The following is a 13,213-nucleotide window of genomic DNA, read 5'->3' as shown; positions in this document are numbered from 1 at the left end:
TATTGTGATAAAGAAAGTCAGAGTGTTGACAGCATAACACACTGCTGCTAAAATAACACTAATGAAGCCTCGAATGGCCATCATTAGGCTGCGTCCTGCACTCCAGGCACTGCTTCCTCACCATTCATTGTTTTCTAAACCCGACAAAGCATTAACATCCTGCTAAATGTCCCTGGGCGGTATCAGGTGGAGTCCGTAATAAAAACAACCATGTCCTGTAGATGGCGCTAGCAGACTGAATCCCTGCATGGGTGAACGCTTTGCATTGTTGCACTTCAGTCATTCATCAGAGGATCGCTATTGCCTCGTGTGTTTGAACCGTGTGTGAGTCATAACAAAGCTTGGTGTTGTGATTGCACGTTTGCACGACTTACATTAGTGATGAACACATTTTGGAATGGACATTGCTGCCCAGTATATTCATTTGGTTGCAGGGGAGGAGAGTGGATGATTGATTCAACTGGAAGCTGGATATGATTAGGAGGCCAGGGTGAACTCTACACTTAAATGAAGTGCTGTGGGATCTTAGTGACTACAGAGAATCAGGACAGTAATGTAACACTCCAGCACATTACTCAGGGCATTGTCCCCTCCACTGGCCTGGGATGTTGAGATGATATATTAAGACGAGTGAGAAGAGTGCCTACAGGCCCTCAGAACAACCTCTAGCAACATTTTGGTGGATTATTTCGGATGTGCCAAGTTCTCTTTTTTTGTTCTCCTGGGACAGTTTTTGTTTGTGAACGGAGCCCCATGACCAGCTGGCTTCGGAGACGCTCTAGCGTCATCTCTCTGTTGATGAGATCTTTGTTATGGAAGATTTAAGAGTCACTTTCCTTTAAGTGGGTGGTGAATTCAACAGTTCTTTTCTGGATTTTGAACATTAGTGTTCACCATCTTAATTTTACTTTCAAAGCGTTATTTGGAGTTTGATGTTATACCATGAGAATACCTTGGCAAAATTGTGCCTGCAAGATCTCAGTTGGTTAGCTGTGTCCACAAGAGCTCCTCAGTTCAAATTCCCCTCTTGTCAGTGAAAACACATATTGATCAGGCCTTCTTAACAGACCTGTCATCTTATATGTCAGTGAAAACACATATTGATCAGGCCTTCTTAACAGACCTGTCATCTTATATGTCAGTGAAAACACATATTGATCAGGCCTTCTTAACAGACCTGTCATCTTATATGTCAGTGAAAACACATATTGATCAGGCCTTCTTAACAGACCTGTCATCTTATATGTCAGTGAAAAACACATATTGAGCAGGCCTTCTTAACAGACCTGTCATCTTATATGTCAGTGAAAACACATATTGAGCAGGCCTTCTTAACAGACCTGTCATCTGTACATTAGCCCTGAAACAGCCTCATTGACCGGTCCTCTTTTGAATATTGTTTTATTACAGTTTTCAGCAAACATGCCCTACTCAAGAAAGTAATACCAAAAATGCACTACACTCTTTATTTTAAAGTTCAGTTATCAAGCATTTTAAATGCCCTACAGGAACCAAAACATTTAACATGAGGTCTGCATTAAAGTGGCTTGTACAGTTTCCATTCTATGCTGATTGTTTCAACATTATAATTATTAGCTTATTCATCAACCCCATTATGTGTGATTTGCAAAAGAGGCTTTCATCCAATCAAATTGCAGTCCCTGCAAATTCTTACAGTTGTGTATTATGCCAGTTGTGTACTATGCCATGTATGCCACCAAAACCACACTACAAACATTGAGATTCATGGCTAGCTAAGGTGACAGTGATTGTAGTGGAGATATTTGTGGTGTTGAACCTGTATTTTGGCCAGATTTATGTTTGGGATCCTGGTACTTGGATCATTATTATTAATATCTAACAGAATGTGGCCCAGAAGATCTGGAGAAATGTGTTTATTTCTCTCATTAGGGAGGAGCCCTTCATCCCACTGTCTCAGTAGTTCTCACTAACTCTCTCCTTTCTCCTCACTCTTTCTCTGCTTGGGACTGGGCCTCACCCAGCAGCACCTTTAATCCAGGACTATCTGACCATCTTCCCCCTGTTGTCTGTAAACAGAGAGGCGGGTCAAAGGTGCATCTGAGGTGGTAATGGACCAGAGAGAGTTTTAATGTTTGTGGAGTTGTAGACGACAAACATGATGAATGTTATTCGGGAAGGTGTGCCGTGTTGAACAAAAACACAGAGGAATATAACCTTATCTGATTGAATGGAGTGGGGGAGGGGGGGGGGGGCGGGGGGGCGGGGGGGCGGGGGGTGGTGGGGGGTGGAGGAAGTAGGCTAATAAAGGGGGTATTAGTAAAAGAGGGGCAGGAAGAAGGAGGGTACACTGTAAAACAAAACTGCCTAACTTATTGAAGTCATTGAGTAGTGGCCAAAACAATTATTTTATATTAGGTTATTGAGTATATATAATGCTATTTGTTTCTGTTCTGCTAATATAAAATGAGTGTGTATGATTTTGCAATGTAAACTTAAGCTACATCTTTAGGACAGGACTTGACATTTTTCTACTTTCACTAGGACAAAATACAAGCTCATAAAACAAAATAGTTAAGTGTTAAACCTTAAAGAGCATGTTAATAAATAAGCATGTCACTTTATCGTTGCTTCGAGCGGAGTAACTTCGAAGATGTGTGCTAACATGACTTAAAGTTTACAATGAGGGAATCTAGCAGTAGAGAGGTGAGAACGGAACTGAGGAGAGAAAGAGTTTCCATGCAGAGAGACGGTGATGTGAGAGAAGGAGGCAGACACAGGATGTTTGTATGAAGAGAAGATCTGGGGAATAGCAATGAAGAGAAATGGAGAGGAAAGGGAGAATAAATAATGATCCAGTAGGATAAAGAGGGAGTGTTCAGCAGCTACTATAGCAACACTCACTGTTCTCAGCTTAAATTTGCATATGGGTCATTTGCAAGTCAAACAAGAATGTGGGGGACCCCTCCTTTCTGATTGGCTGATCCACTGGTCACCTGACACATCCATTGTTCACATTTACACTCCTGGCCCATGGAAACGTTCAGGGTTACTGTAGGCCATCGGCCAGAGTCACAGATGACACCTTATAGCCTGAGCAGTCCTATATTGGAGGGCAGTACAGAGTGAAATGAATGTAGATTGGGTTTCACCCCAAGTGGAACACAAGTCTTAGACAAGAGTGTGAAAGTTTGGGACTTTTTTATGATCAAACGCACCAGAATGGATCTCAAAGCTTTGGTCAGTTCTCTTTGTTAGACTTTTTACTTTTTACACACACACAAACACACACACACACAGTCACATGCCTACAAAGAATGACATAGTGTGTGTTTAAAATAAATACATTTTTGATTGGTTCTTGGTGAAAGGCCTGCTGACTTCTGATTGGCTCTGGTTAAAAAGCCTGTCGATCAGGTTTATGTAGTATGTAATCTAATCATCAGTCCATGCACACACACACACACACACGTATACACACGCACACACACACGTATACACACGCACACACACACCCATAAACCTGGCCAGGGAGATATACAAAACAACAACACCCAATATTTATACATCAAACAATGTCCTGCAAAAGCTTTTCACAAACACAAACACACGCATACTATTCCCTGAAAATGTCTTTCATCATTCAGATAAAGACACCAGCCCAATGAAGTTTTAGTTCTGTCTGTGTGTGTGTGTGTGTGTGTGAGCATTCATCTTCCCAGAAACTAATTGTGGTCTGTATGTAGGCTTGTAGGTTTCTTGTCTCAGTCCAGAGCTGAGAGAGTTAATCATATTGTTCTCCTTGGTTTAGTCATACATCATTCTCCTCTTCTCTATCTCTCTCTCTCCCTCTCCACTCTCTCTTTCCTTCTCTTTATTGTGTCCTACTCTCTCTCTCTCCCTCCATCTCTCTCTCCATTTCTTCTTATTGGCATCGCTATCTCTTCATCTCACACTCCCTAATCTCTAATCTCTAATCTCCTACATCTTTTCTCTCTCTCATCCCTTCTCTCTCATCCCTTCTCTCTCCATCTCTTTTCACTTCTTTTGCAATGCTAACTGTGTATGCATATTTTGTTCTGTCTAATGATTGTGTAAATGTTATATGCATTTGCAATTTGTATTTTTTTCTAATAATTGTGTATATATTATATACATTTGGAATTTTTGACCGCCTGCTTGTGTCCCTATGTTACTCAGTGGGCAGAGTATGGTGTTTGCAGTGCAGGGGTTATGTGTTCAAATCCCACTGAGGACCGGAATTAAGTCAAAATGTATGATAATATATGCATGTCCTGCTGTAGGATGTTCCTTATGAGAGCCTGCTTAAACACTTCCAACATTCTGGTCTGGTCATGGGAAGTCTTCACTCTTCATTTCTTTGTTTCTGATTGTTGTCTCTCTATTTGAAAGAAATATAGAATCTGGAGCAGGTGAGTCATCATTATCAATAGCAATCAAACACACACACACAGACACACACACATACACTTATACACACACACAGACACACACATACACACACATACATTTATACACACACCCAGAAACACACAGAGTTGTGTGTGTTAACCCTTGGTTCTCTGCCTCTTGAATTAGCAGGTGTTTTCCCGTCTGTTTCTAGCTGTAAGTAAAAACGTACACATCCTCTGACTAAGAGCAGAAACTAAGGGGTTAATCTGGAGATTTCACACTGTTAATAAACTCCCACAAACAGACACACTGACTGAAATACAGACTTAGTACATTAGCGTATTATGTTTATGTAAAGTACCAGCCAATAGTTTGGACACTTCCAAACTTTTGACTGGTGTTGTACTAGTGTGCACAGTTGTGTGTGGGTGTGTGTATTTGTGCATATATGTGTATAAATGTGTATGTGTGTGTGTGTGTGTATGTAAATACGTGTGTATATGTTGGTGTGTTTGTGTATAGCTGTGTGTTATCCTTTGTGTATACACTGTTTCCCAAAAAGTTGGGAAAAATTAAAATAAAAACAGAATGCAATGATGTCCACATGTATCCCTAAATACAATTTTAAATAGCCCAAAGACAGCATACCAAATGTTGAAACATCGAAATTGTATTGTTTTTGGAAAAATACATGCCCATTTTGAATGTTAGTAACACATTTCAAAAAAGTTCATTTAACAGCACTGTAAGTGTTTAGAAACTGAGGAGACCAGTTGCTTTAGTTTTGAAAGTGACTTGTTTTTCCATTCTTGCTTGCTATAGGATTTTAGATGCTCAACAGTTTGGGGTCACCTGTGTCATAATGCACCAAATGTTTTCAGTGGGTGACAGGTCTGGACTGCAGGCAGGCCAGTTTAGCACATGGACTCTTACTACAGAGTCATGCTGCTATAATATGTTCAAAATGTGGTTTGGCATTGTCTTGCTGAAATAAGCAAGGCCTTCCCTGAAAAAGACGTCATCTGGATGACAGCACATGTTGCTTTAAAACCTGAATATATTGTTTAACATTAATGGTGCCTTCACAGATGTGCAAGTCACTCATGCCATGTGCACTAATGCACCCCCATACCATCACAGACGCTGGCTTTTGAACTGTGCGCTGATACAAGCCGGATGTTCCCTCTCCTCTTTGGCCCAGAAGGTGCGATATCCATGATTCCCAAAAATAATTTCTAATCTCGATTCATCTGACCACAGGACAGTTTTCCACTTCACCTCAGTTCATAAATGACTTTGGGCCCAGAGAAGGCGACAGCGTTTCTGGATCTTGTTCATCTATGGTTTCTTCTTTTCATGGAAGAGTTTTAACTTGCATTTGTGGATGCAGCGACATACTGTGTTCACAGACAATGGTTTTCGGAAGTGTTTCTGTGCCCATGCAGTTTTTTCCACTACAGAATCCTGTGTGTTTTTAATGCAGTGCCGCTTGAGGGACCAAAGATCACGGCCATCCAATACTGGTTTTCTGCCTTGTCCCTTGCGTACAGAGATTTCTCCGGATTCTCTGAATCTTTTAATGATATTATGTACCGTGGATGATGAGATCCCCAAACTCTTTGCAATTTTACGTTGAGAAATATTATTCTTAAATTGTTGCACTATTTGCCTGCGCAGTCTTTCACAGAGTGGTGAACCCCTCCCCATCTTTACTTCTGAAAGAGTCATCCTCTCTGGGATGCTCTTTTTACATCCAGTTATGTTTCTGACCTGTTGCTAATTACCTAATTAGTTATGAGATATTCCACCAGGTTCTTTTTAACATTACACAACTTTTCCAGTCTTTTATTGCCTCTGTCCCAGCTATATGTTACAGGCATCAATCAATCAATCAAATGTATTTATAAAGCCTTTTTTACAACAGCAGTTGTCACAAAGTGCTTTTACAAAACACTCAGTCTGAAACCCCAAGGAGCAAGCAGCAACAGTGTTGAAGCAGTGGCTTAAGTATAGGAAGAAACCTAAAACCAGGGTTGACTACTGTAATGGCCTCTCAACTGGACTCATGAAAATGACTGTAAAACTGCTGCAGCTCACTTAGAATGCTGCTGCTAGAATGTTAACCAGGACCAAGAGAACAGAGCACATCACTCTGGTTCTTAAATCTTTGCACTGGCTCCCAGTCAGTAACAGAATACATTAAATTGGTGCTTTTTGTCTATAAATCACTGAATGGTTTAGGCCTTGAATACATTTCTGATATGTTTGAAGAGTATAAACTGAGCAGGGCTCTTAGATCCATGAACTCAGGTCAGCTAGCAGGGCCCAGAGTCCAAACTAAACATGGCGAAGCAGCATTTAGCTGTTATGCTGCTCACAACTGGCCTAAACCACCAGAAGATCTAAGACGTGTCCCAAACGTATCGATTATTGAATCCAGGTTAAAAACTGGCAGCTGCAACACAACGAGAAGGAATATGGACAGTGGCAGCAACGAGTCTTTAGAGCCTGGTACTCGGGAGGTGTGCGCCAAGACCTCATGTCCTCCTAAGTATGAACGGAGAAGAAGACAAGAAAAGATTTACAACGATTTAGAAAGGAGAACTGACCCTCCTCCCCCTGGCACATTAATATAGCAGCGTAAGACCTTGGGGCTGAGACAGGGTTCCAGTGACACTGTGGCCCTAACCAGGTGAGGCCCCGGGCAGGGCCCAACAGGCAGGAAATCAATCCACCCACATTGCCAAGCATCAACCAAAGGGACCCCCACCAACCACAACCCCACTGAAATGAGGGCCGAGTATTGCCAGCAGAGGACAGCCCAACTGCACAATGGGCACAACAGAGAGACAACAACAAGCCAGTGACTCCGCCCCTGAATTTAATTGGAGGTAGGGCATCCCAGTGGCGACGAGAGCCCACCTGGCAAGACTACAAGGGTGGACAGTATCAAGCCTTTCTGGTCACCTTCACTCCCCTGGGCCAGACTACACTTAATCATAGACCATGCTGTAGAGAAAGTTTGCACTGAGTTTGCATTTCTAACTGTAACTGGAAAATCATTACACAGTAGTGGAGCTCTATGAGAGAAAGCCCTGCCTCCAGCTGTTTGTTTAGAAATTAAGTTCAATTATTTTAGTTCTAGTTAAGATTCTAGCAGTTGTGTTCAGCACTAATTGAAGTTTATTTCTTGATTTATCAGGGTAAGCGAAGAGAAGAGCATTGCAGTAATCTAATGTAGAAGTGACAAAAGCATGGATTAGTTTTTCTGCATCAATTGTAATCAGAAATTATTACAACAGCAATGTCTTCTCATATAGTGTTTGATTAGGTTGGAAAACTATAGAAAAGGGTCTGAGTCAATCATCCATGCAAAATCTCTCCAGATCCTGGTTTTCAATTGTATGATCAAGAAATGTGGATAGCCATGGCAAAGGCTTTTTAGTGTGGCCAATGAGACGTTTCTTGTGATGATCTGGAGGCTGTGAATTGTCGTACCACTCAGGGTCCTGCTGTCTTGAATGCAGCTGCTACATTCACGCTTCCTTGTCTCAGAGAGGATGATGATGTCTGTGTCTCCTGGCTAAGGCCCTCGTGGTTCTTTAGTCCTGTCATGTCTTGTTATTGTCAGTCTGGTTTGACCCGTCTCACCTGTCTCACCTGTCTCACCTGTCTCACCTGTCTCGCTGTCATCACACCTGAAGCATGTTTTTATCAATTTCATTATTACACAGACATGTGTATACACACACACACTCACACACACACACACACACACACACATTCTCACACACACACACACACACAGAGCTGGTCTCAGTTAGAAAGTTGTATAATCTTCTTATAGGGGTTGTCTGTGTATCATAGAACATATTTATCTACAATACTCATGGGTTGGACATTTTGTCACACTGTGGTTTTTAGCATTGGTTTAAGGACTGATCTGTGGTTTTATAGAGAGCAACATTAACAAACCTTACTTCTTCTACCATTCTACACAATTCCTAACACAATTCCTAACCCATTACTATGGTGAGTGTGCTAGCATGTGTACATGAGTGTGCATGAGAGTTTCTTGGTTGTTGTTGAATTCAGCAGAAATTAGTGTGTGTTAGAGAATGAATCATGATTTAAAGAGGACTGTCCAAGACAGAGAGGGGAGTTCTGTGGTAGTTCATTTACATACACACACACACACACACACACACATACACACACACATACACACATAGAGTGGATATAAAAGATCTACACACCCCTGTGGAAATGTTAGGTTTTTATGATGTAAAAGAATGAGACAAAGAGAAATCATGTCAGAACCATTTCCACTTTAATTTGACCTATAATGTGAACAATTCAACTGAAAAACAAACTGAACTCTTCGACAGGAAAAATGAAAAATAAAAACCATAAACTGGTTGCATGGTACATTACTGTACACACACACACACACACAGACACACACAGACACACACACACACACACAGACACACACAGACACACACACACACTTACATGCACAGACACACGCAGACACATTTGATTAGCAAAAATATATGTAAATCCTGCCATGTAGTAGACGTGATGGCACTAGTTGTGTGTCATTAAGAAAAAAAAAACATTTATAACATTTTATTGGGTCAGTAGGTGTCACAACAATAAGTGTGTGAGTTTACATTGTAACTAGTTGCTCATGTGGAAAAAGAGGTCTATTGACATCAACTTAGCACCACTTGTCAACAAGGACCTTCATAATCAATGACTGTGCTGAAAATGGAACTTTTAAGTTGTCTGTACTTCTTTCAGGAAAAGGGTAATTTTACAATCTTAATGAACCGAGGTGTTTCATTACATCAGAGCTGAATCATCATTTGTCAGGAGAAACGAGGAGTGTGTGTGTGTGTGAGAGAGAAAGTGAACTCCCTGCTTCCTTATTTAGTCTCTAGCTGTGTTCCGTCTGTTGCATCAGAATGATTGACAGATAGGGAAACACCTCTCTGGTGCTTCCCTTTAACAGTGTTGTGAAATAGACAGCCTTCCCATTTGTCTTTCTCTCCCTTTCTCTCTCCTTCCCTTTCTTCTCTCTCTCCTTCTCTCTTCTTCCTCTCTCCCCCACTGCCCCTCTCTCCTCTCCCCCATTATAATAGTTCAGCATACTGTATGGGTTGGGTTAGGGTCTCTCTGGAGAGGAAGTTGTCACCAACAGAGGAACTTTTTCATTCCACATTATGCTTTGCTTTTACAGGAGATACCAATTTTTTTATTTGTGTTTGATGCTGCTGGTGTGGGGGTGTGGTCCTATCTCAATCTCAGTGCCCATTTGTCCAAGGGGAGTGAGACATCAGCTCCCATTAGTCCAGGGAGAGTGAGACATCAGCTCCCATTAGTCCAGAGGGAGTGAGATATCAGCTCCTGTTAGTCCATGAGGAGTGAGACATCAGCGCCCGTTAGTCCCAGGGGGGAGGGAGACATATCAGCTCCCGTTAGTCCAGAGGGAGTGAGGCATCAGCTCCTGTTAGTCTTTGGGGAGTGAGACATCAGCTCCTGTTAGTCCAGAGGGAGTGAGACATCAGCTCCTGTTAGTCTATGGGGAGTGAGACATCAGCTCCCGTTAGTCCATGAGGAGTGAGACATCAGCTCCTGTTAGTCCAGGGGGAGTGAGACATCAGCTCCCGTTAGTCCAGGGAGAGTGAGACATCAACTCCCGTTAGTCCAGGGGGAGTGAGACATCAGCTCCCGTTAGTCCAGGGGGAGTGAGACATCAGCTCCCGTTAGTCCAGGGGGAGGGAGACATCAGCTTCCGTTAGTCCAGGGGGAGGGAGACATCAGCTGCCGTTTGTATTCCATCTTTGTCCAGGGGGAGTGAGACATCAGCTCCCATTAGTCCAGGGGGCTGAGACATCAGCTCCCACTAGTCCAGGGGGAGTGAAACATATCTGGGGGACCATGGCATCTCTGAAGGAGGAGAAAATCAGCACGGCCTCTTCAGAGATTGGGAACATTTGGAGTTAGGGTTAACGGTCAAGGTTAGGGGTTTTGGTTGGGGTTAAAGATTGGGATTAAGATTTGGCCTAGATCAACACTACGCAAATAAAGCTATTAGCCACTATTATGACTTGATATGTGGTCCAATGAAACTTCCCCTTTCCCTGGAGGTCATGTAATTTAAGTGCTTTGACTTCCTCATAGGTACTTCTGGGTTAGGCCTTGATTCCCTTAACACAGACAGCTGTGTTCATATTCAAATACTCATAATAATACAGAGACACATACAGTAACACGTGAAAAAAACATATGACAAAAACATACGATAAATATCGAACATTGCAATCCTTCTGTCGGTATGTGTGTGTTGGTTCTCCGGTATGTGCTTTTGTGTGCGTGCTTTTGTGTGTGTGCATGTGTGTGTGTGGTGTGTCTGTGTACTGACCCAGGAAGTGATGTTCCATCTCCCTTCTAGTCTTGTCCACACTCATATCACTCACTTCCTGCTCTCCTCTTGGTCTCCGTTATGTCTTCTCTCTCTCTGATGAAGATCACTATTCCACTGGGAACCTTCCTGTGACTGAGGTAAGTCACCTAACTCTCTGCTGCGTCTAGTCAAATCTCTTCAGTTCTTATTCTCCCATCCAGCCTCTCCTTGCATCCATCGATCTCTCTATGTCTGTCTCTCTCTACATAATTCTCCTGCTGCACCTTCTCTTAACTCATTGCTAAACTCTTCTCAGTCTGGAGGTAAACTGTTCTCTGTCTGAGGGTTAAATCTTCTCTATCTGGGGGTTAACTTTTCTCTGTATGGGAGTTAACTCTTCTCTGTCTTGGAATGAACTCTTCTCTGTTTGAGGGTTAACTCTTCTCTGTATGGGGGTTAAATCTTCTGTGTCTGGAAGTACACTGTTCTCGGTCTGCGGGTTAACTCTTCTCTGTCATGGGGTTAATTCTTCTCTGTCTGGAGGTTATTGCTTCTCTGTCTGGGGTTTAACTCTTCTCTCTCTGGAGGTAAACACTTCTCAGCCTGGTGGTAAACTCTTCTCTGTCTGGATGTTAACTCTTCTCTGTCTGTGGGTTGACTCTTTTCTGTCTGGGGGTTAACTCTTCTATGTCAGGGGGTTAACTCTTCTCTGTCTGGGGGTTAACTCTTCTCTGTCTGTGGGTTAACTCCTTTCTGTCTGGGGGTTAACTCTTCTCTGTCAGGGGGTTAACTCTTCTCTGACTGTGGGTTAACTCTTCTCTGTCTGGGGGTTAACGCTTCTATGTTCAGGGGTAAACTTCTTCTATATCAGGGGTTTTACTCTTCTCTGTCTGTGGGTTAACTCTTCTATGTCAGGGGGTAAACTCTTCTATATCAGGGGGTTAACTCTTCTCTGTCTGGGGGTTAACTCTTCTCTGTCTGTGGGTTAACTCTTCTCTGTCTGGGGATTAACTCTTCTCTGTCTGGGGGTTAACTCTTCTCTCTCTGTGGGTTAACTCTTTTCTGTCTGGGGGTTAACTCTTCTATGTCAGGGGGTTACCTCTTCTCTGACTGTGGGTTAACTCTTCTCTGTCTGGGGTTTAACTCTTCTATGTCAGGGGGTAAACTCTTCTATATCAGGGGTTTTACTCATCTCTGTCTGTGGGTTAACTGTTCTATGTCAGGGGGTAAACTCTTCTATGTCAGGGGTTAACTCTTCTCTGTCTGTGGGTTAACTATTTTCTGTGCTGGGGTAAACTTTTCTGTCAGAGTGTTTATTCTTTTCTGTATGGGGGTTAACTCTTCTCCGTCAGGGGTTAACATTCAGGGTTAAAGCATCCGTCATGTGTTTTTTCATCTACCAAGTCTTCCTGTCAATAGCTGTCTCCCTCTCTCTCCATCAGTCTCCCTGTCTCTCCCTCCATCTCTGTCTCTATCAGTCTCCCTGTCTGTCCCTTTCTCTATTCTTCTCCTCTTCTCTCTGTCTGTGTGTACACAATGCTTGTGTTTAGAAGAAAAAGATATCCAGTGTGTACTTCTCTCTTCCAGACCACTTCATATCATCTACGGGAAAATATGAATTATCATATAAATGTTCCTGTTTCCTGCTCACTGAAATAGTTCCTGTTATCGCAGGTGTCCCAAATGGCCCCCATTCCACATAGTGAACAACTATAGACCAAAGCTTAGGCACCCTATTCTATTTAGTGCACTCATTTGGCCAGAGGCCTATGGGCCCAGTGGTAGATTACCGGTGTTACAGGCATAAAAAGAGAGGGAGGGCAGTGAAGAGAGACCGAAAGAGAGGTGGAGCTTATAGGAAAAGGTATTCAAAGAGGGAACGAGACCGAAAGTGAGAGTTTCTCAACAACTCGGCTCTGCGAGTCAGGGCATGACTCTACTGGGAACATACAGGCTGCAATGGGGAGAGACAGGACCTGGAAAAACGTGATTCCTGTCTGGTGCCGGGCCGGCCTTGTGGAACCGCATGCCATTCCGCGATTTTCCCACGAGAAAACCTGCAGCGTTTTTCGGTCGAGGTGACAGATAGAAACAGAAAGAGACAGACATTGGTGTATAAAGAGATGGAGAGGGGGAGATGGGGGGGGGAGGGAGAGGGGGGAGGGAAAGGGGGGAGTGTGATAAGGAGAAAGAGGGAGCAGGAGAGAGAGGAAGAGGGAGAGTGGGAGGGAAGTGTTAACACCTGGGACCGTGTTACGGGGGTAATTAAGTGGTTTCGGGAGTGAGAAGGAGTCAAACAGGTTTTTTCTTTCATATATGACCTTTGACCTTGAATCCCCAAAATGTATTTTATACACAATGAGAGACGTCATGGACTCTAACCTCTGGAATAGGGCGTGCAACTGGTGC

This window comes from Esox lucius, chromosome 18 (genome assembly GCF_011004845.1).
Source record: "Esox lucius isolate fEsoLuc1 chromosome 18, fEsoLuc1.pri, whole genome shotgun sequence".
Classification (NCBI taxonomy): Eukaryota; Metazoa; Chordata; class Actinopteri; order Esociformes; family Esocidae; genus Esox; species Esox lucius.
This window is presented reverse-complemented; position numbering follows the sequence as displayed.